The sequence below is a fragment of the Panthera onca genome, chromosome D1 (assembly GCF_046562875.1).
Source record: "Panthera onca isolate mPanOnc1 chromosome D1, mPanOnc1 haplotype 2, whole genome shotgun sequence".
NCBI classification, from domain to species: Eukaryota; Metazoa; Chordata; class Mammalia; order Carnivora; family Felidae; genus Panthera; species Panthera onca.
Genome location: NC_138348.1, coordinates 62,378,880 through 62,400,555, shown reverse-complemented (window position 1 = coordinate 62,400,555; position 21,676 = coordinate 62,378,880). Strand labels below are relative to the sequence as shown.

Sequence of the window (21,676 nt, the reverse complement as noted above, 5' to 3'; positions counted from 1 at the left end):
TAAACAGTTCTAGTAAAGGCTGCATGCTTCTAAGACTGGGAAATGGATCTGATTTAGCTTTGTAGAGGACCAGCATCTGTCATCTGGTCTACCCTGCAGAAGAAAAGGCAAATCCACATGAGCAGCGAAGAAGTCTGTTAGCCAAGTAAGTAGAGAGACAGGACAAAAATTAGCAAGAAAGAAGACCTTGGCTGAGGCATCCTCTTTGAAAAGGATCACATGACCCAAAGCACATAGGAGAAGACCGCTTTTTGAGGATACCATTGTCAGAAGCCCTGGGAAAGAAAATGTTATGCAAGTGACGTCAGCTGATACAACACTTCTATGCTTGAGAGCGGGGGCTGACCTAATCAGAGAGGATGCTTCCATCATGGAACTTTGCCAGCTAGTCATCCTGACCACAACAGATGCTATTTTCTGATCACTGTTTTCTGTTATCTGGGTGCAAATGTCCATGGAGGAGCACAATCAGAACCATTACGTGCTCATGTGAATCTCAGCTCCCCTGACTGAACTACATGCCCCCAAAAGCAGAAAGTAAGTATTGGCATGAGATGGGGTAAATTCATGTAAAATACCCATCTTTCACAAGGGCATGTGTATAAACGCTTACAGGCCCTTCACCACTGAAGAAGGATGGGAGCCCACATTCATTCAGGAATTTCCAAATATTTATTCAACTATCTACTTTGTGCCAGGCTCTGTGCTAGGTGCTGGGGATCACAATAGTGACCAAGACACTCACGGAACTTACTTTGCAACTGATACTGCACGTTGGGCAGATGCTTCAGGAGAAAAGTAAAACAAATTCACACAGAAATAATTACAGCTTGTGAAACATGTGATGAAAGAAATAAACAGGATGCAATCATGGAGAGCAATGGGATGGCTTGCTCTAGATAAGATTAACCACAATGTAACAGGTACTGCAGTGATTCACGGAGAGCTCACTTCATTGCTGGTGCCATTAATTCCATCCATCCATCCAATACCATATGGTGGCTAAGAGCCTGGACTCAGAACAACCTAGGCTGGAACCTGGCTTTGCCATTTATTAATCATTAGTGACCTTGGACAAACTGCTTAACTTCTTTATGTCTTAGTTTTCTCACCTATGGAATGGGGGTAGCAGTCATATCTACCACATGGTGTTATTCTAAAATTTAAATGAGATAATGCTCTTTGCTCAGTCCTGGGCACGATGCTCAGTACGTGCAAGCTATTTTGTTACTAGTATCTGTTTCTTCACTCAGTGAAGAAATATTTACTAAGAATTATTTAAGTACCAAATACTCTTTTTAAAAATCATTTTATTTATTTTTGAGAGACAGAGAGAGACAGGGCACGAGTGGAAAAGGGGCAGAGGGAGAGGGAGACACAGAATCTGAAGCAGGCTCCAGGCTCTGAGCTGTCAGCACAGAGGGGCTCGAACTCACAAACTTGGAGGTCATGACCTGAGCCAAAGTTGGAAGCTTAACCAACTGAGTCACCCAGATGCCCCTAAGTACCAAATACTCTTAACACTGGAGTGAAGGTGAGGAAGGAGACACCAGAGCCAACCATCTCCCAAAGAGAAGATGTGTGTGAATCCAAGCAGAGGCTTTTTCTGGCAGACACATTTAAAAGTTATTATTAATCCCCAAATACTAGCTTTGAATTCCCACAAGACGGAAAGATAGCTCAAAGGTTAGAATAAACCTCACAGAAAGATAGCTCACAGGTTAAACCGAGTTACCTGCCAGAGAAAAATATCCAGCCTCACCCCTTGGCTTTTAAAAATGGGTTTATGCTGGCAAATTCTGGAGAGTGGGATCCCGTTCTGATTCTGTGGGGGCCAGAACCATATGGGCCCCAGTTTACTTACCTGCTATCCCAAGTTACCTTGAGGAATTGATGACAGAACTCACTGTGGGAGTGCTAGAGCCACATAGAAGGCTTTCCAAGAATGTCTCCTATTCTTCCTTTAGTTCTGGCCTACTGCTCTGCCTCTCTGGGACCTCCCATGCAAACTAGAAGTAACAGGATCCTAGTGGGAAGGGGGCAGGGCATGCAAGGCTTGAGTGAATTCTACAGATGGGGAGGGGCTGTGAAAAGGTAAAGTGCTCTGCTTGTTTACTATTAGGTTGTGGTATTACTATTAGGTTGTGGAATCTGTGCACATAGGAAACATTTCTGTAAGATGAACAATCACAGATATTGAGGAAACCTTACCGGGGAGCCATTTACAGCAACCTTTCCAAAGAATGAGAACATTCTCTGGCTGGTACTTTTCTTGCCCTCTAATTGTGAACGTTTGATGGTGCTTATCAATGGGTGTCCAAATCCTGTGTAACCAGTTTGTGAATATCAGACTACAGGCATGAAATGTTGCCCCTTGCCCCCACGTGTCTCCTTGCCTGAAATACCTGCTTTCTGAAACAATTTTCCAGTAACTGCTGGACTATGAAGAAAAGTGCTTTTGCAAATAAGTACATTTCCTAATTAAAACTTGCCCTTTAAAGACTCACATTTTCTTGGCCCCACTATAGGTTTTCTTTTCCTTGTAACATAGCATAGAATCGATAAGGGCAATGCAAACGTCTTTAATATATACAGTTTCAACAGCTCTAATAACATATCTGCCTGCCTAAGAAAGAACGCCTTCTCCCCTTCTCCAGCCCAGCTGATAATTTCCCCTGATTTGTTAAATGCCCTCTTATTTCACTCTCAAAGATAAAGCTTAAAAGGCAGTTAATCTTCAGGGGGAGTGTGAAGGGTGGATTGAAATGGGATAAAGTGGAAGGGGGGGGGGGGTCACAGCCATTTTTTTAAATGACAGCTCTTGATTTTTGTTATGAAAGTAATGAATGTACATTGTTTGGAAAGTTAGAAAGTGTCCAAAGACCATGAAGAAGAAAATATATATTACTCATAATCCTATCACCCAGAGGCAACCATTGTTAATATTTGGCATGGTTGTCTTGGGGTTTTTTTTTTTTTTTTTTTTCAGATTTTTCTCCATGAGGATTTTTACACAGTTAACAATTTTGAAGTCTGCTTTTTAAAAATTTTACATGATAGCGTTAGCATTTTCCTATGGCCTGAGAAACTCTGCAAAGAAGTAAAACTTTAGAATGGCTACATGATATTCTGACAAGGCTGTCTGTCCCCCAACTCACTTATCTGACTTGACCATTTAGGCTGTTTCAGTTTTTTCCTCCATTATCACAAATAATGTACTGCTATTATATCTAATCTACTGGTTTTGTTGATTTGTTTGGTTGGTTTTCTGGGTAATACATGGGGCTGGATGTTTGGAGGGTCTTAGGCTGCATTTTATAGCTGGGTTTCCTGTGACCCAGAGCAGCCATACAGGAGAGTATCAAGCTAGCTATAGAGTTAGATTACGGCATGGGAACAAGTGACCTTACTTTCCCCTTAACAACCTCCGCTTCCTCTTGAATTCTCTTGACATGGAAGTGAGTAGTGCTACCCTCCCCCTTGATACCCAAGGTTGAGAATTAAGAGTCACTCTGGACTTCTCCTTGCCAACCACCCCCCCCCCCCCACCATGCAACCAGTGACCAAAATCTGTTCACTTTATATCCTCAGTCTCTCTTAAATCTCTCTTCCCTTCTCCATCCTCACTGTAACTGCCTGGGGTTACCTAAATGACCTCACTGAGCATCTCTGGTCTTCCCAAGCCACTCCTTTTAATCCATTTCTCTACACTGCTGCCAGATCATCTTTTTCAAATACTTAAGATCACATGCCTCCTCTACTGAAAAGTCTTTGATAATGCTCTGCTCCCCACCACCACCCTGTACCTGAGCCTTCAAGATGTTTGAGTTCCTTAGCTTCATTCAAGACCCTTCAAGATCCAATCTGACCTACTTGTCTACACTGTCCTAGGCACTCCCTTCATGTGCCAACTCTGAGGCCATAATCAGTTCCTCATGCTTTCATCCATGTCCCTGTACTGTTACCTCTATTTAAAAAGCACCTCCCTTCCCTTATGGTCTAGCTAACATTCTTGTCTTCAAATTTCAGCTTGATTGCCACCTCCTACAGGAAATCTTCCCTTACCCACAAGGATTTGGTTGGGTATCCCTCTGTGCCCACACTCTGCCTATTCCTTAGGCAGAAACCCACCATACTATGCCTCTCTTGGAAGGTGGGGATTTCTTCATCTTTTTAAACCTCTAAATACTTGAGTTGTGTAGGTCCCAAAGACAAGAAGAGTCTTCTACATAAACACAGTAATTATCAAGATCAAGAAATAAACATTGTCCTAATAATGTCCCAATCCAAGACCACATGTCACATGTATTGTCATGACAACTAAGCCATTCCTTTAATCTAGACCTATTGCAGAATCCTTCTCTTTCATGATTTTGGTGTTTTTGAAGAGTACATGACAGTTATTTCATTGGATGGTCCTCAATTTGGGTTTGCCTGATATTTCTCCATGATTAGAGTCGGGTTATTCACTTTGGGTAGGAATACTGCAGACGTGAGGTTATGTCCCTCTCAGCATGTCACATCAGGAGGCACATGATGTCTAACTATCACATTATCAGTGATGCCGACTTATTAATGACTTGATTAAGGCCCAGTCGGCCAGGTTTTTCAAGTGTAAAGTAACTATCTTTCCCTTTGAAATTAATCAAAGATACCTCAAGACTACACAGAATATTTTGTTTCCCATAATACTTTCACCTGCTTGGACCTCCGTTTTCCCATCAGTCAAATGAAATGAAACAGAATGAACAGTGGATTCCAAAATTTTCGCTCTCAAGGATCATTTGAGATCTCAAGGATCCTTTATTATTATCTCCTCTGCCATGGACCTCGTATTTTGAAAGATTCCGTCCACCAAAAATAATGATATTTCTCAAGGCATATGTGACTCATTTTCCTATTATACATCCATCAGACATGCCCACTGCACAGTATGCTCACAAAGGCAAGGCCCGTTTGCCTCACCTCTGGATGCCCAGAGCCCATCACAGTGCCAACCACAGAGTAGGTGGTTAACAGATGTTTGTCAAAGGTCTGAGTCTACCTGTCAATCACAGCTTATGTACAGCATTTGATATCTGTAGTGAGGACACAGAGCTGATAAATGCTATACAAAGGCAGAGACTTGACATTTTAGTTAGTCTCAGATGCTTTGTCACTGGACAGTGTTCAGTTATGAAGATTTCAAAAACAGATGTATGTTTTTGGACAGATGTATGGAACCCTCCCATCCACTCCAACCTCTGCCGTTAATTTCTGGGATGCCTCAGGAGATGTTGAAGGGGCATTCCAGCACCCCAAGTTTATAATCTCTGTGATGCCTCTGTAATCAGCAGATGGCAACTGGCTGGACAGTCTCCGGATCATACAATAGAATTTTAAAAATATCCTAGACCTTTTTTCACATTTCTGTAACACTAGCAATGTCACATTTCCTCCTTCATTACATACTTTAGATTGTGGAGATACAGTGTAGCAGAAGATCGTGAAGGGAGTTTTAAAAAGGGATGGGGCAGGTAAGGGAAGTCACAACACAGTATTTGAACTTATGTATGCCCAGTGCTTTCTTTCCTTTGTTCTCTCTTGTGTCCCTCACCATAACTGGTGAGGTATGTATAATTATCCATTTTACAGATGAGAAAACTGAGGCTGGGTGAAAGATAATGACTTGCAGGAAGTCATGCCGCCAACACGCAGCAGGGCTGCTGTGGGAATTTTCTCCAGTCTCTCTCCAAAGCCCTTGCAAATTACCGCTGCACCAAGCGGCCTCTCCCATCACAAGAAAATGCCCTTCTCTAAAAATGCCTTCTGGACTGGCGGTCACAGTCCAGAAATGCGAAGGACAAATCTCTTGGACCACGTTCTCTGCAGATATTTTTTAAATGATTGTTATCACGACTGAGTAGCTGTTACCATGGTTTTGGAGAAGTTGTCCGAGGGAGGGCCTTTCTTTGGGCATCTTGCGAGCCCGAGGAAGGAACTCAAGTTCTCAGCTCTTAATTACCTCTGGCTGTGCTGCAGCAGCAATGCGAGAGAGTCTGTCCCCGTAAAAGTGTAGAGGGTGTGAAATAACATCGGGGGGTAGGCGGGGAGGGAAGCCACCGGCCCCAGAGAGACCCGCGGACAGGCAAAGGCGCGGGGGCGGGGAAGGAGAGGAGACCAGACAACTTCACAGAGTCACGGGGGGAGAAAGCCAAAGCGGGAGGAAAGAGAACAAAAGGCAGGAGGAGAGGAAGTAGAGAAAAGTCGGGACGAGGAAGGAGAAAGTTTGAGAAGGGGACGGAGACAGCGAGAGAAGACGGTAAAAGAAAAGAGCAGACCGAGAAAGACACTGTACTGAGAGAACTAGGAGAATTCGAGAACGAAAAGGCACTAAAAGGGAGCGAAGATGGAGAAAGGAGCGGAGTGAAAGGAGGGAAGGGGGCGAGAGGAAGCCATCGGGAGGAACGCACAGAGTGGGGCGAGCGGAGAGGCGGCTAGGGGCCCCGGGAGGGCGCACGTCACCTGCGTGGCGCCCCCCCGCGCCGTGGTGCGGCCCTGCTCCCCAGCGCCCCTGCGCCGCGGCTCGCCCAGCCTCGCAGGATTGGCTCCCGCCTCCCATTCATGTAACCTGCGTGTGCGTGTGTGTGTGTGTGTGTGTGTGTGTGTGTGTGTGTGTCTCGCTCGCCCTCTCTGTCTGTGTGTAAGAGAGCGAGGGTGGGGGACGGAGGCAGGCAGGCGAGCAGGCAGGGAGGGGAAGAAGAGGAGGGAAGCTATTAAACACACACACACTCACACACTCGCGCGCGCACACACCCGCCCCAACCCCCCAGAAGCCTCGGGATTGCAGCTGTTTCATGTGGGGCAGCAGTGCTGGCAGGGACGCCGGCCGGGAGTGGCCGGGAGCGGGAGCCGGGCGTGCGCGCGCGGCTGGAGGCTCGCTGGGGCTCCGCTCCCCTCGGGAGCTATTGTTGGTCTCGCTGGAGCTGAGCGCAGAGCCGGGACCCTCTCCTTCCTGGGCGCCCTGCTCGGGCTCGCGGAGCCGAGGAGCCGCGCCGCCGAGCGCCAGAGGAGCCACCGGCGCGGCGCCGTGCCTCCCTGCCGCCCTCCTCCCCGCTTCCCCGGCGGTGGCAGCCTGCAGCCACGGTAAGGCGGGCGCGCTCCGCTCTACGGAAAAGCGCCTTGGGGACCGCGGAGGCGTCTCGCCGGCTCCCTCGCCCCTCTTGGCTCGTTGGCCGTGGCGGGGTCAGGGCGGCTCGCGCGGACGCCCGGGGCTCCAGGAGACTCTCGCCTGCTTCCCTCGGCCCTCACTGGGGGCGAAAGGGAGGGAGGCTGGGCGGGAGGCTGCCGGCGAGGCGAGCCACTCTGGAGCCCGAGCCTCCGTCGCCGCAGCCCCCGGAGCCCGCCGCGGACTAGAGCCTGGGAGCGAAGGTTAGGGGGAAGAGCGGGGAGGTGGGCGCGGGTCCGGGACTCAGGACTGCGGGTGGGAGGGAGGCGGCGCGCCCGGCTTCGTCTGCCTCGCGGGGATCCCTTTCGCCGCCCCAGCCCCAGCCCCGGCGTCCGCAGCCCCTCTGCAGACCAGCCTGCCCCTGGGCCCGGGCGGGCGCTGGATGAGCCCGGGAGGCGGCGCCGGGCTCTGGCGGCTGCAGCCTGTCTTGCGGGGCGAGCACCGGCTGCAGCGGCCCCGCGCGCGCCGCTGTTGGAGCCGAGGAACGGAAGAGCGACCCCGGCCCCGCGCCCTCTGCAGCCCGCGCGGCGCTCGCCTCTTCTCGCCCGCCGCCCTGCAGCGGTGCTGACGTTCCCTTCCCAGCGAGTGGAGGCTGCATCGCCGGTGGACGCTCAGAGCGGTCCTGGGTGTGAGTGGGAATGTGTGTGTGTGTGTGTATGTGTGTATGTGTGTGTGACTGCTCGCACCCCTGACTTGGAGAAATGTGCTCTGGGTTGAAATGTGATCACCGAGCTCCGTCATTTTCCTCGCGTTTTAAAAATGCAGTCTATTGAAAGAGCAGACGTGAAGGTGGTATAAGAGTGAGTGTGTGTGTGTGTGTATACGCGCAACCAGGGAATACACAGCCAACTACTGGGGGCGAGGGAAGGTTCAACTGTTGAGTCCTCTTTGGCTGGGCGGTAGGGTGGGTTTCGCTGGCCGCTGCCAGCCCCTTCTGTGCCCTGCCCCCGCCTAGGCGAGGTTGGAAAGTACTGGAAATTCAACTGCGTGGTCTCTAACTTTGGAAGTTGGCTCGCCTTTCAGGGTGACACGTTAAGGCGATTTGTGCACCCTGGTCCTTGTCTACAAGGGTATTATTACTCGGTTGGGTACAGAGCCCTCTTCAGAACCGCGCCAATCCCCCGCCTGTGTCCCTATCCTCCACCAACCCTGCCCCCCCCGCCCCCCAGCCCTGGCGAGGTTTGTAGAGATGCAGTCAGTTATCCATAAGCTACCAATGCAGCGAAAGGGGCGCATTGAGGCAGCCTGGGTTTCGGAGGATCCTGCGTGCACCCTTAGTGTCTGACGAGTCCACGAGATGCCTCGCTGCTTTGTGGAAGGCGGCGGCGGGGCACGCTCGGGATTCGAGCGCGGGGGCGAGAGGGTGCCCATGTGCTGAGCTCTGCGGCCGCGCACGCAAGATCTGCCGAACGGCGTCGCGGGCAATTATATAAACTGGCTCAGTGATTACCCAGAACCGTGATGCGAGCACCTCGTTCGCGAAAGACAAGCCCAAAAGTTTGCCTGCTTGGGGAATGTAAGTACCGGGACGCACCCATCCCGGGACCGGAGAGCAGGGAGACACCACGGCTCCCACTGATATGATGGACGTTGGGCGCTGATGCTACTGTCCCCAGAGAACCTGTTATCGAGGTACGGATTGGGTAGAGACTCGGGGATTGATCGGAGAGAAAAAGCCGGTCAGAACTCAGGGTCCAAGGAGTCCTCAGAGCCCAAGCCTGTCTCGGGGGGTGGGGGCGGTGTGTGTGTTGGGAGGCCTTGCGGGGGATGATGTTCTTTTAGAAAACTAAAACTAACTTTGCATCCTGGGAAACCCCTAAGCCTCGCTTCTGTGTCTCTCAGATCTCCCCCATCTTTCACATCCAGTGCCCTTCACGTGTTTAGAAACCTGCCTGCGCTCTCATCCACCTTGGAGGTGCCCAGCGTGCCAGCCATCCAGGCCAGGCCCACTGTGGCGGGGGAGCTAGGGAGGGTGCCGGTCTCTGCCAGGGTTGGCCACCATTAGGTACCTATTCTTGGTGTCTTGGGCTAGCCCGGCGCTAATGGGGTAAGATGGGGATGAGCGCAGGGTATGGCTTCCGCCCCCTCTCTTCCCTCCTACGCGGACCGCAGTTTGCTTCTGCTGCGTTTATTTCCCTCTCCCTGTCTCCCTTAGCTGCCGCAGCCTGTAGCATGTTAGTCTTTGATAGAGAAACCACAGTAGTGGAGTGCTTTTAAATCTTCTTTTCGCCTGTAGAGGGATAAACCAGCCTAGACCTGACAGAGGCGTGCGGAACGCTGAAGTCTGGGGCACAGTGGCCCTGAACTCCCTCCCCACCGCAGGCAGGAGGTGGTGGTGTGCCTGGGTAGGGAGGGTTTGTTTCTCTCTCTCTCTCTCTCTCTCTCTCTCTCTCTCTCTCTGTTTTTTTTTTTTTTTTGCCACATTCCAGTGTCCTGAAATCCCGCATCCCCTCCCCCTGAAATCCTGGGTCTATCTGAGTGTGTTCCGCGCTGTAAAATAAATCCTCCCTTCTCAGACCTGTGGGGCCTTTCGGATTTCCTGCCGCTGCCATGATCCTTAACAATGCGATTACAAAGCTCGTGCTCCGCTGGGGAAAATCCCCAGGTGCCGACCGGCCGCGCCTTGACCTTGCTGAAGGCGCCTTTAACCCTGCTGCCTGAGAGGCTCCCGGCCGGCCACGAGGGTCTGGAAAGGAGGAGGGCGCCCCGGGAGGGGCTGTGCTCGCGCCGGACGGGGAGGGAATAAGGTCGCGGCGCGGCGGCCGCGGGGAGGGGACGGGGCTCGGCGGCAACCTGTTTCCCCGTGCACGCCTGCTCCACGTCCTCCGCGCGGGCCGGGCGCCGCCGCGCTCTCCGCGGGCCCCCTCGCCTTCTCCGTTGTGGTCTTCCCGGGCTCCAGGCTCCCAGGCTGGAGGAGCAGCGCCGCAGTCCGCGGGAGCCGGGCCGCCGGGTGGGCGGGGCCTGCGCGGGAAACCCGAGCCCCGACCGCGGTGTTCCGGGCCGGGTTCTAGCCTAGGCGCCGTGCGGCGCGGGGTCCTAGCTGTGCCGCGCTCCATTCCCCCCGCCTGGCCCCATCCTCCGCCCCCCGGCGCGCTCCAGGCGCTCCGCCGCTCAGCTCTGCCCCGGAGCTCTTCTCGCCAAAGTTCGGAGGGATGTTTTCACAGGTGGTGGTGGAAGCAAGTGCGTGTGTGTGTGTGTGTGTGTGTGTGTGTGTGTGTGTGTGTGTGTGAGAGAGAGAGAGAGAGAGAGAGAGAGAGAGAGAGAGAGAGAGAGAGAGAGGCAGGCAGGCAGCGCAAGCGAGCCTGGAAGGGGGGGTGTGCGGCGAGGCCAGACATCGCGCTTAAACGGGATTCCCCTCTTTGTAGGCGTTGTAAGAGAATGATGAGAAAGAATCCGTTTTCTCCCGGGAGGATGATGACCGGAGTCCTTCCACCTGGTGGAATCGGACCAGTCTGAGCTGATTTTCTAGGCTTGAAGGAGCGTCGCTTCTCAGCGGTGTCCTGCGTGCAACTGGGTCCTTGTGAATGTCGCGGAAGTGAACGCCCCCAGGTTGCCTAGGCAAAACTTAGGACCGAGATGTTACCGTAGCTTTAGGCGGCTGATTCAGGGAAGGTTTTATTCCCAGCATGTGTCTTTAAGTGAGCGGAGGCAGAGTTCAGGTTGGCGTGTGAGTTCACCATCTTCTGGGGGTGGGGAAGTTGTCAGGGATGGAGAGGCTACATTTTTGATATGTATATCAAAAAGTATATCATCAAGTTCTCTCTTTGGGGATGGGGGTAGGAGGGGGGCAGAAAGCCAATTAACCACCCTAATGGGCTGTGGTGGGAGAAGAATCGGCCTTGCTCACTGCGGGGCTGGGGCGGGGTAAGGGTCCTGGAAGTGTTTAGCCTAAAGAAGCATCATCAGAAAGCAGTTCTACAGCGAAGGGAATACTCTGTCTGGAATATGAAGTAGTGAGTCCCCATGGAACAGGTGTTGCAGTGAAACACTGGGTATTGTAGTAGTGGGCGTTTTGGATATCCAAGGGCTCTCCTCCAATAGATCTTACTCTGTGGCATAATCTCTTTAACCCTCTCTGGTTTATGGGAGTAAATTGATGGGATGTGACTTTAACTCTTTTATTTCCTGGGTGGGAATCATGGCAATGGGGCCTTAGGCAAGTTACCTTTGGAAGTTAAGTTCTCTCTCCTGTAAAATGGGGAGACATTCTTTAGTTTACAACTGAGTAAGGATTAATGTCTATAAAAACTCACAGATAATCATTCCCTTCCACTTCCTTCCTCCTTTTTCAACACTGTGCATTTGTTGGGTGGGGGCTGGGCCGGAAAATCAACAGCCCAAAAAGAACCAGCAACGTTGCATCCACAATCTATTTAAAAACAGCTCAAGTGCTTAAAACAAAAATATCTTCTCTTTTCTTAGAAAAGTCATTTCCAGTTTTGTTAGAGTTTCTCCCTCATTGAGTCCTTTTTTATGACAGAATTACATTCTTGTGCAGATTGGCATGTTACATAACCTGATATTTCCAGATCAAGAGTTAAAAATATGGGCGAGAGAGTGATTAGGAGTTTAGGATAAAGACTGTTGGACAACACAAGCAAGGGACTCAATGTGATGCCCACTCACGGTCTTTAACTCAGAAGGGTTAAAGAAAATGAGATTGAATACCACGTAGTGTAAATCCTCACCTGGGTGGGTACTCAGCCCCCTGTCCAGTTCCAATAAACAGCTACTCTGCCTGGCCCTCCAGCCTGCCACTGTTCTGTCCCAATACGTTGTCCCACATCCATAAATCCCAAAAAGGGAACAAAAGAACAATGGGATTTAAATCACCTCCTTGAAGATTTGATTCCAAGAGCCCAGCACGGTAAATCAACGTCAACTCTAGATCTGAGAGACCGATTTTTACCTGCCTTCTTACATGGTTTATCAGCCTGGCTTATTGTAGCTGAAAGCTTTATCACTCCATCTTTGCTTTGCACTGACAGACCGCTGCTCTGGGGGGCCACTTTGAAAGTAACACATGCCTCACTTCCCTGGGAGTCAAGAATCTATGCATCCCTGAACTTAGAGTTTTCCACAAGAGCAGCCTCTAACGAAACAGTGAAAATGTAGATGGTTACTCCTCTGTGCCTTATCGATTCATTACTTTCTCACAGTTTAAAAAAAAAAAAAAAAACCTTTTGTTGTCTGTATTATAATTAGCAAAGTAATACGTGTTTACTGGAGCAAGGTAAGACAATACAGAGAAAAGCAGAGAGAAGCTAAATTTGATCACGTTTTGAGTTGTGACTTGTGACTTTATAAATGTAAGAAAATGAGGTCATGGTCATAACATAATGCACATTTTCATTTAATGATAGATCTTCCCATGTTACATTTCTCCCAATGGCAGCATGTTTAATGGCTACATAGAACCTCGGTGTTTTAATAGGGCATACTTTAACAGTACTGAAATTTTGACTTTTTATTTTTAGTTTTATTTTTTTAATCAAAACAAAGCTGCAGGAACTACCCTTGTGCACACTGTAATTTCAGTATTCCCTTAAGATAAATTCCTAGAAAGTAGGATTGCAGGGTCACAGACATATGCCATGCTAAGACTTCTGTCACACATGAGAAGCAGTAGGCTACACTGTGATTTCTACTTCATCTTTTAAACCAGAATGTGGCTGTTTACTTTACAATCCCCTACAGGCTTGGGAGCCTGAGTAGTAGAGGGAGGTAGGGGTGACCATCAAACCTCAAGCAGGGGATTTGCATAACTTTGAGCTGTTCTGCTGAAGTGATAGGCAAATCCTTTTTCAAGAACATTTTTCTTGCCTGGCTGTTTACGAATCATCACTTTCTGTAGCGCTGCAGCCAGCAATGGAGTGGAAATATGTAAATATGTTCCTCTGTATTGTAGGTGGGGCTGGCTCCACAGTGAATGACAAACAGTTCCTCAGAAGAAGTGTGTGCGTCTAGCATTTGCTCAGGCAGTGGATTCCACCCCTCCCTGCCCTTCCCCCTTCCCTTTTCCTTTGGCTCAGAGGCCTTGGAATGGCCGCCTAGGAAATCTTAGAAAGGAAACCATTGGGACGACCCACAGCAAGCTTATCCCCACCTGCTGGTAACTGGCATTTTACTGGAAAATCGGCCCACCTGTCTCTCCTCAGGGTGCCTGAGCACAGTAAAAAAATTAAATTAACATGCCCACATGCTGTTTCCAGAGTGGAACAGTAGTTGGGCCTCTCTTCCCATCCTGGTATGGGCCAGTTCAATGAGAGGGGGGTATTTGTCAGTCTTCCTTTCACGTGTCAAATTTCTGTGACCCAGAAAAGATTTGTTCCCTGTGGTTAGATGACTGGTCATCTGACAAAGAATTCTGTGGAGACACTGGGGGAAGTCCAGTCCTCCCATTTCTAAAGTGTCTCTGTGCTCAGCCAGAGACATCAGGAGTTCCTTTAGGTCAGATAGAGAGGTCACCTCAGCCTTGTTCCACAGTGTGGTCACCACAGAGGAAACCCACTCCCCTGGTCGCAGACTGAATTCTGACGAGTGTTCAGATGCTGCCTTTGATACTGACACCTCTCCAGTTTCAGTAGGGAGGGCAATGGAACGATTTTGCCCTTTTTCATGTTCTGAACATCAAATCAGGGCCTTTCTTTCATTTGGAAAACAAAAAGGAAACAGGACATAAATGTAGCAGGACCTCAAAAGCAATTGTGCAGGGCCCCCTAATCCCTGTCTCCTTGAGCCCTGCATTTGCTTTGTTGATGGTAGGCCTGGGCCCACAGCAGGAATGATTGTCAGGTACAATTGGTAAATCATTATAATCCTCAAGAACATTAGGTTTTAAGAATGTTTTCACTTAAAGAGCTGAATTTCTTGCTGTAGAATGTTGATTCTTAAAGTGTGGCCTTTGAACCCCTGGAAAGTCAAGTAAAAGGGTTGCAGCTAATACGTTGTGGCTTAGGGTAAAACACTTGCCCAACCCTGGAATCAGTTTCCCTTTCTGTAGAATTAGGATGGGAGAGGAGTGTGGATTTGATGTATTGGAAGACCGTGCTTCTCAAACTTTTTGTATGCACATGTATCACAACTCACGAATCTTGTTATCAAAGCGCAGGTTCTGATTCAATAGGTCTGAAGAGGGGCCCAAGAATCCGCATTTCTGACAGGCTGCAAGCATTTCTGATGCCATCCATGATGCTGGTCCCTGGTTCACACTTTTAGTTAGCCGGGTTACAAGCTACTTCCTACTCTGATGCTACTTCAGAAAGTAATAATGATGACCACCAGACTTCAAGAGGAGCTGTCTTCTATTTATAGACTGGCACTATAGAGAGATGTGTCCATTCTTTACTTTGGGGTTTTGAGAATTGGTGTCTTCATTTTAGCAGGCAGAGTAGGGAGGGACATAGTTCTGTCCTGCAGTGGTTGTCAAGAAGGTAGCAGAATGGAGCAAGAGCCCAACAAACACGTATACAATGCCTCCTGTGCGTAGGTAGCTGCTATCACCCCCAGGTTCTAGATGAGAAAACTGAGACTCCTGAAGGCAAGCTGTTTGCCTACAGTCACAAACCTAGGACTAGCCTCTGATCATAGGCCTCTCTGGCTCTAAAACCCTTGTTTCTCCTAGAAGGGCGACTTTGTAACTTTTTGGAATGGCGTGCAATTAAAGCTGAGTGCTTAGCAAAGTGTTTCTCTTTAGAGGTCCTTTTACGGGGTCTACTTTGAGAGTGGATCAAGACATTTAAAAATTTGCTTTATTATCATGCAAGCAATGAAAATGCTTAAGAGCTTAAAAGCAATTTGTTCAACTTGGTTAAATATCCGCCCTCCCCAGTCTTGTTTGTATTATTATTAATTTACTCATCAAACTGTGACATCAAAACCATTGTGAAGGTACATTTCAGTATCTTCTGATTGGTGGAACCCTTCAAATGAAAGGAGTTTGTATTCATGAGGTCCACCGTGGAAGGATCTAGTTCAGAATGAGTCAGAAAAACAGGCTCTTTACTGAATAAACTCAGCCCTCCTTTGGCCTCTGGATGAGAATTGGTCGTTTAAACGTTTTATTAACGTGCAATTATTCTGAGAACCAGTCAGCAATGCGGCTCTTTGCAAACATTAATTAGCTGATCTTCACATCACCCCCACGTGACAGATAAATAGCATTAAGCCTGCGTTTGAGAGAACAAATGGACACACGGAGATGAAGATGGGAGAGACAGACTTTCGCCTTGCAGGAAGTATGGCAGAGGGAGGGTGGGACCGGGAGATTACAGGAGTTTGGCCCTTAATAAATATTTAGTGGGTGATGTGCTAGATATTCTAGAGTTGCACTGTGCAGCACGGTGGTCACTAGTCACAATTTAAATTACATTTAATTAAGTAAAATTAATAATTCGTTTCCTCAGTCACGCTAGCCAGACTCCCAGTGGTCAGTAGAGGATAGTAGCTATCATACCAGGCAGTACAAATATAGAACATTTCTATTGTTGCAGAAAGTTCTGTGGGGCAGTGTTGGCTAGTAGCTCAGGATGATGAAAGACTAGTTAGTAAAAGATCTCTGCCGGTGTGGAACTCTCATATAAAAGTCCCTAAAACAACACCTGACATGCGATAGTCATTACATACCCCAAGCTGTGGCTAAGTACTTTGGGGTGGTGGTTGAGGACCCGGCTCCTGGAGCTGAGCGACTTAAGTTCAAATCCTGGTGTAGCCGCAAACTGGTTGTATGACTAGAGGTAGGCTATCAAATACTCTGTGTCTCTTCGCAGATTCATGGTACTGTTACCCACTTTGCGTATTAGCCAAGATTATTTCCGAGACAATGCTGGATTCTGGAGAGGGTGCTGGGAGACAGGTACTCTCCTTTGCTGCTGGTGGAAATGCAAATTAATACACCCTTTTAGGAAAACAATTTGGCAGTAACTGTCAGTAGTCCTAGAAACACTTGTTCTCTTTAGTCCACTATTCCAATTCTAGGAATCTAGCCAAAGAAAATAATCAGAGATGGGCAGAAAAGATGTCAGAATAAAAATGTTCATTGCCGTGTTATTTATAATAGTGAGAAAAAAAAGATGTAAGCAATTGGATTGGACAAGTAAAGTATGGCAGCCAAACAGTGAGATATTATATAAAGATTAAATGTCATTTTCCAACATGTGTTTTTGTGATGTAGGAAAATGCCACAATAAAATTATGTTTTAAAAAAATAATGCTATACTATTAAATCCCAAATAATGCTTTCCAAAGCAGACATTTGTTGCCGTGGAACTAAAAAGAAATAGACAAAGTACTGAAAATAGTAACCTGTGAATTAAGAGAATTGATGGCTTTGAGAGAATTGTTTTAGCTTCTTCCTCTAAGTTTTATGTTTTTGTTTTTCTGTTTGTTTGTTTGTTTTTAACTGAACTGTGCACTCAGGCCATCTTCTCTCTGCTATGTTGTGTGGTCAGAGACTCCCAGCTGCTCTTAATCTGCCCTTGGTAGCAATTTTGGAATTTCGAGTTTATCCAGTTGTGTTTGTCTACCTTCAAGCCAGTGAGTACTTCCTAATGTCCAATATTAATTCCTCTTTATGGCCGTTTAAGTCCGTTTGTACCTGAACTCTGAGGTGATCCAGACTGAGTAGCATAAAGCAGTGGGACGAACATGAGCTTTGGAGCCTGAAAGAACTAGGCTCAGACCCTGACCCTCACTTCCATGCCATATAACCTTGGGCAGCCCTTCTGTGCCTCAGTGTTCTACTCTATAAAATCAATAGAAAAAAAAATAGAGAAAAGCAATAGATCCCCTCTCATATCACATGGCTGTGAGGATTGAGTGTTCACTTCAATTGAACATCTGGCACATCCAGGTAAATAAAGACGCAAATGACTTCAGGGCCTGGTGCTCAGTGCTATCTAGAACATAAGCTAATTTATTCACCAGGGCACTCTTGAAATCGGCGGAGTCCCCACTTTCCAGATGAAGGAGTGGGACGTCTAGTGGCTGCATGCCACGACCTCTGTCATATGGGTGTGTGAATGCCAGAGCTGGGAGTGGACCAAGCCTGGCTGGCAATGAGTCTCGTGCCTTCTCTGGGACAGGCTCCCAAGTTCCTGCGCCATCTTCCTTTCCTGGTTTCCCTGGATGTGCTTCTTCCTAACGTTCTGTAAACTCCTCAACATTTCCCAGCCGTGTACTCATCCCTCTCAAGGAATAAATAAGGCAGACATTCCTTTTTCGTAGGTTGAATGATTACAGCAACAGCTCACCCAACTAAAAAGTAACCCTAACCTGCCAAGTCACAGAGGTAGGGATGCTCATCCCAGAACCAATTTCTGGGAAGTCTACAGGATCCTTGGCTCAGGTGACTTTTTGCCACCTTGAAAGAGCTGCTGCGCTTCACTTCTTGGCAGCTTGAAGGAGGCACCAAATTTGTGGGCAGCTCCAACTCCTACTTTTTTTTTTTTTATTTTTTTTTAAGTTTATTTATTTTTGAGACAGAGAGAGACAGAGCATGAACGGGGGAGGGTCAGAGAGAGAGGGAGACACAGAATCTGAAACAGGCTCCAGGCTCCGAGCTGTCAGCACAGAGCCTGACGCGGGGCTCGAACTCACGGACCGCGAGATCGTGACCTGAGCCGAAGTCGGCCGCTTAACGGACTGAGCCACCCAGGCGCCCCTCCAACTCCTACTTTTAACACTTTGTGGGACCTTCGGCAAGTTTCTTCCTATCTCCGTGTGTTAGAGTCCGTGTCCATTAAATGGGGATAATATTGAGAGTGCGTTAGCATTGGTGGGAGGATTGTCATGAAAGACTGTTTGTGACTGTTTTGTGAAACCTTGTCACTGTTGAATCAGCATCACTATTTTCAGAGTCTTAAAAGTAACTTGTGGGACAGCTAAGTCATGGGTTCCTTTCCCTCCACTGGGGATGGTTCTCCCGTACACTTGCATGAAGTTCTTTCTAAGGCCCATGTAAGACAGAGGAAAATGCCAGCAGATTTTGGGATGAATTCTCTGCTTTGTCACCTGATAGCTGTATGGAGTCCAGCAAGTTCCTTAAATTCTCTGAGCCTCTGTCTTTTTTTTTTTTTTTTTTTTTTTCATTTATAAAATAGAAAACAGAAGTGTCTACCTCAAAGAGCTGGTGTGGGGTTCGTGAAGTGACTTGCACTGTGCCTGACAGACAGTGTCTCCTGTGTGAATGGTAGCTCTCGGCGTTGCTGTTTTTCCTGCTCTCTCCTCACCCACTCAGCTTCCGGTCCTCTTGATTGTTGCTTCCAGAGCCTTGCCTGCACTGTCAACACAGTTCAGCGGTGGACAGAGCTATGGAGAGACCGAGAGGGTCTAAGGGAGCCGATTTCCAGGTTTTGCAGGTCAGACTCTGAGAGCATCTCTGGCTGGCATCCCTGCCTTTTGAAAAGGTGTCTGTAGAAGTGGAAACAACCAACATGCTCTCCATTTAGACCAGCAGATCCGGGTTCCGATTCCAGGTCTGTCCCTTTGCTGCTCTGCCCCAGCTTGGTCGTGGATGATTCTTTATCTGCTCCTCTGAGCTGCTGTCAGGTGGGAGATTTCGAGGTCCAGCGCAGTGCCCAACACAGTGGATCCCAATCCTGGCTGTGTATTAGGATCCCCCGGGAGCTCTTACCAAAGGCCGGCGCCTGGCCCCACCCCCAGAGTGCTCTGGAACAGCTGTGGCCGGGACCCGGGTGATGCGAAGTTGCAACCAGGATTGAGAAATTGTGCATAAAGTAAAGCCTCGTTGAATGTTCCTTCCCTCCCTTCTTCAGAGAAGCATAAAGGGATCCCATACTGAGTAATTTCTGTATGAGGAGGGCGACCTAATTTATTGGAGCGGTGAGACTACAGATAGAGTAATCAAGGCTTCTTTCCCATTGCCTCCCTGCCTCCTGGCAAACTGGGGCACCTGGGTCAGAAAAGTGTGGCCTCGCTCAGCCTGTCTCTTCCTCATTTAGCCAGTTGCATTCTGCGTGCTGGAAAAGGCCTAGCCTTTGCCTGGAGATGATGTGATGTTCCTTTGACCTGATTTTGCTCCTTTTATGTTCACTTCTGGGCAGAGCCCTGTTAACCATTCATGCACAGCCTCCACGCAGCCAGCAAGGCGTCGGGGTCCCCGGGGTAGAAGAGGCAGCGCCTGGTCTCTGCTCCCCAGAAAAGGCTTATCCTATGGTAGTAGCTCTCCAGGATTGGTGCCAGAGCCTTGACATTACCCAAGGGCCTGGAAGCTCTGCACTTCTGGATGGTTTGGGTGTTTTGACATCTTTTCGATAATTAATATTTGCTTGAGAAATCCTACTCAGTTGGCTGCCTTTTTTTTTTTTTTTCTTTTTAAGATCACTTCAAGGCCACCTCAAAGTGGGAAAAAGTGTTGCGTTCAGGAGAGGGCTTGTAAATTTAGTGTGGATAGACACTGCCTGGCGACTTGTTAAAATGCAGGTTCTGATTCAGTGGGTGGGAGGGAGAGCCTGGGATTCTGCATTTCTGCTCCCAGGAGATGTAGATGCTATTGGTTCAAGGCCCACAGGTCCTAAGACCTTGGTCTTTCTTCCTGCTTCCACTTTCTCTTCCCTCTCATGTCTCCAAGCTAGGAGTAAGAGATGTGAAGGCCGTAGAACAGATGGAGTTGGTCAGTTTGGGCATCTCTTTGTCAGAATTGTGGCAGCCGCACTGGTGGCAGCTGCAGTGTGACAGGAGACATACGAAACAGTGGCCATTCCCTTGGTGCCACCGAAAGATTCTAGTTCCAGGTATTGTGGTGTATCCTCCAGGCTTCTTTGCACATTCTTGCCAACACTTGTTGTTTCTTGTGTTTTTGGTCTTGACTCTTCTGACAGTTGTGAGGTGATGTCTCATTGTAGTTTGGATTTGCATTTTCCTGATGTTGAGTGATGTTGAGCATCTTTTCATGTGCCTGCTGGCCATCTGGATGTCTTCTTTGGAGAAGTGTCTGTTCATGCCCTCTGCCCATTATTTGTTTTGTTTTATTTTATTTTATTTTATTTTATTTTATTTTATTTTATTTTATTTTATTTTTTGGTGTTGAGTTGTATAAGTTCTTTATATATTTTAGATACTAACCCTTTATCAGACATGTCATTTGTAAATGAGTTCTCCCATTCACTAAGCTGTCTTTTAGTTTTGTTGATGGCTTTCTATGCTGTGCAAAGTGTTTTTGTTTTTGTTTTTGTTTTTGTTTTTGTTTTTGATAGAGTCCCAATGGTTTATTTTTGCTTTTGTTTCCCTTGCCTCAGGGGACCTATCTAGAAAAAAGTTATTGTGGCCAATGTCAGAAGTTACTGCTTATACTCTCTTCTAGGATTTTTGTGGTTTCGGGTCTCACATTTAGGTCCTTAATCCGTTTTGAGTTTATTTTTGTGTATGGTATAAGAAAGTGGTCCAATTTCACTCTTTTGCATGTTGCTGCCTAGTTTTCCCAACACTGTTTGTTGGAGAGACTGTCTTTTTCCCATTGCATTATTTTTGCCACCTCCAGGCTTCTTTCATAGCCTCAAACTCGTTAAGCCTTGTGGCACGTTGTGGAATAGGTAGTGATTTTTACTACTAGGCTAACTATAACTTTGAAAATTTTATAACAGTTACCATGTTTTTATTTAATGTGTTTTTTTCTGATTCTACCAATAATACATGTAAACAATAGAAAATTTAGAAAACCTAAGATAACCCAGAGAACAAATGAAGACAACCCATAATCCTGCCGTGTAGAGGTAGTTCCTTGTTCCTTCTAACACTTTGGTTTTCTGTTCATTGTTATTTCTACGTACAGCCCTACACTCCCCGCATTCCATGTCCCCTCCCCGATGCACCATTTGCAGGAGATCTGACACATGGTTTTGTAACCTTGATATGCTCTGCTCATCTCCCCATGGCACTGAATTTTCTCTTCAACGTGACTTTTAACAGCTATGTATGTATGTCATGAGATATATCATTATTTGTTTAACCGGTTTCCTCGTGTTGTTTGCCGTTTTTCACCGCTGTAAATAATGCCAAGATCAACACTTCTGTGCACCTGTTTATTTCCTTCAGCCCAATTTCTTTACTTGAAATTACTAGGTCAAAGATCATGCAGCTTCTTAGGGCTTTTGATATGTGTTGCTAAATGTACCTGAGGAAGGTCCAAGTCTAAGTTCCCTCCTATCTGGTAGGAATTAGGTCAAGGAAGTGATCATTACTTGCATTTTGCCTTGGCAATTGTCCCTCATCAGGAATTGCAGGCCAGAGCAGACATCCCTGCCGGCACCCACCCCTGGCCAGTGCATGTAGGAGTGCACCACAATGGGGAGAAGGGCCCTGGGCTTGACTCAGACCACATGTTGCTTCCTGGATCTGTGATGGTATCTCCATTTTTTTTTTTTTTTTAAGTTTATTTATTTTGTGAGAGAGAGAACAAGGGAGGGGCAGAGAGAGAGGGAGATAGAGAATCCCAAGCAGGCTCCATACTGT

General features: G+C 47.8%; 1 protein-coding gene across 3 annotated transcripts in view; it reads left to right on the top strand.

Annotated features, from left to right (window-relative positions):
- TENM4 (teneurin transmembrane protein 4) overlaps window positions 1–21,676 on the top strand; it is a 2,903,849-nt gene that overhangs the window by 2,153,758 nt on the left and 728,415 nt on the right. The window contains exon 1 of one of the 3 annotated variants that reach the window (XM_078433057.2): window positions 6,695–7,125. The exons of 1 other annotated variant lie outside the window; for it this stretch is intronic. The gene's annotated coding sequence lies outside the window, so the exon portion shown is untranslated. Of the gene's footprint in view, window positions 1–6,694; window positions 7,126–8,607; window positions 8,840–21,676 lie in introns of those variants that run through there. One more of the 3 variants, XM_078433058.2, reaches the window with a different exon arrangement.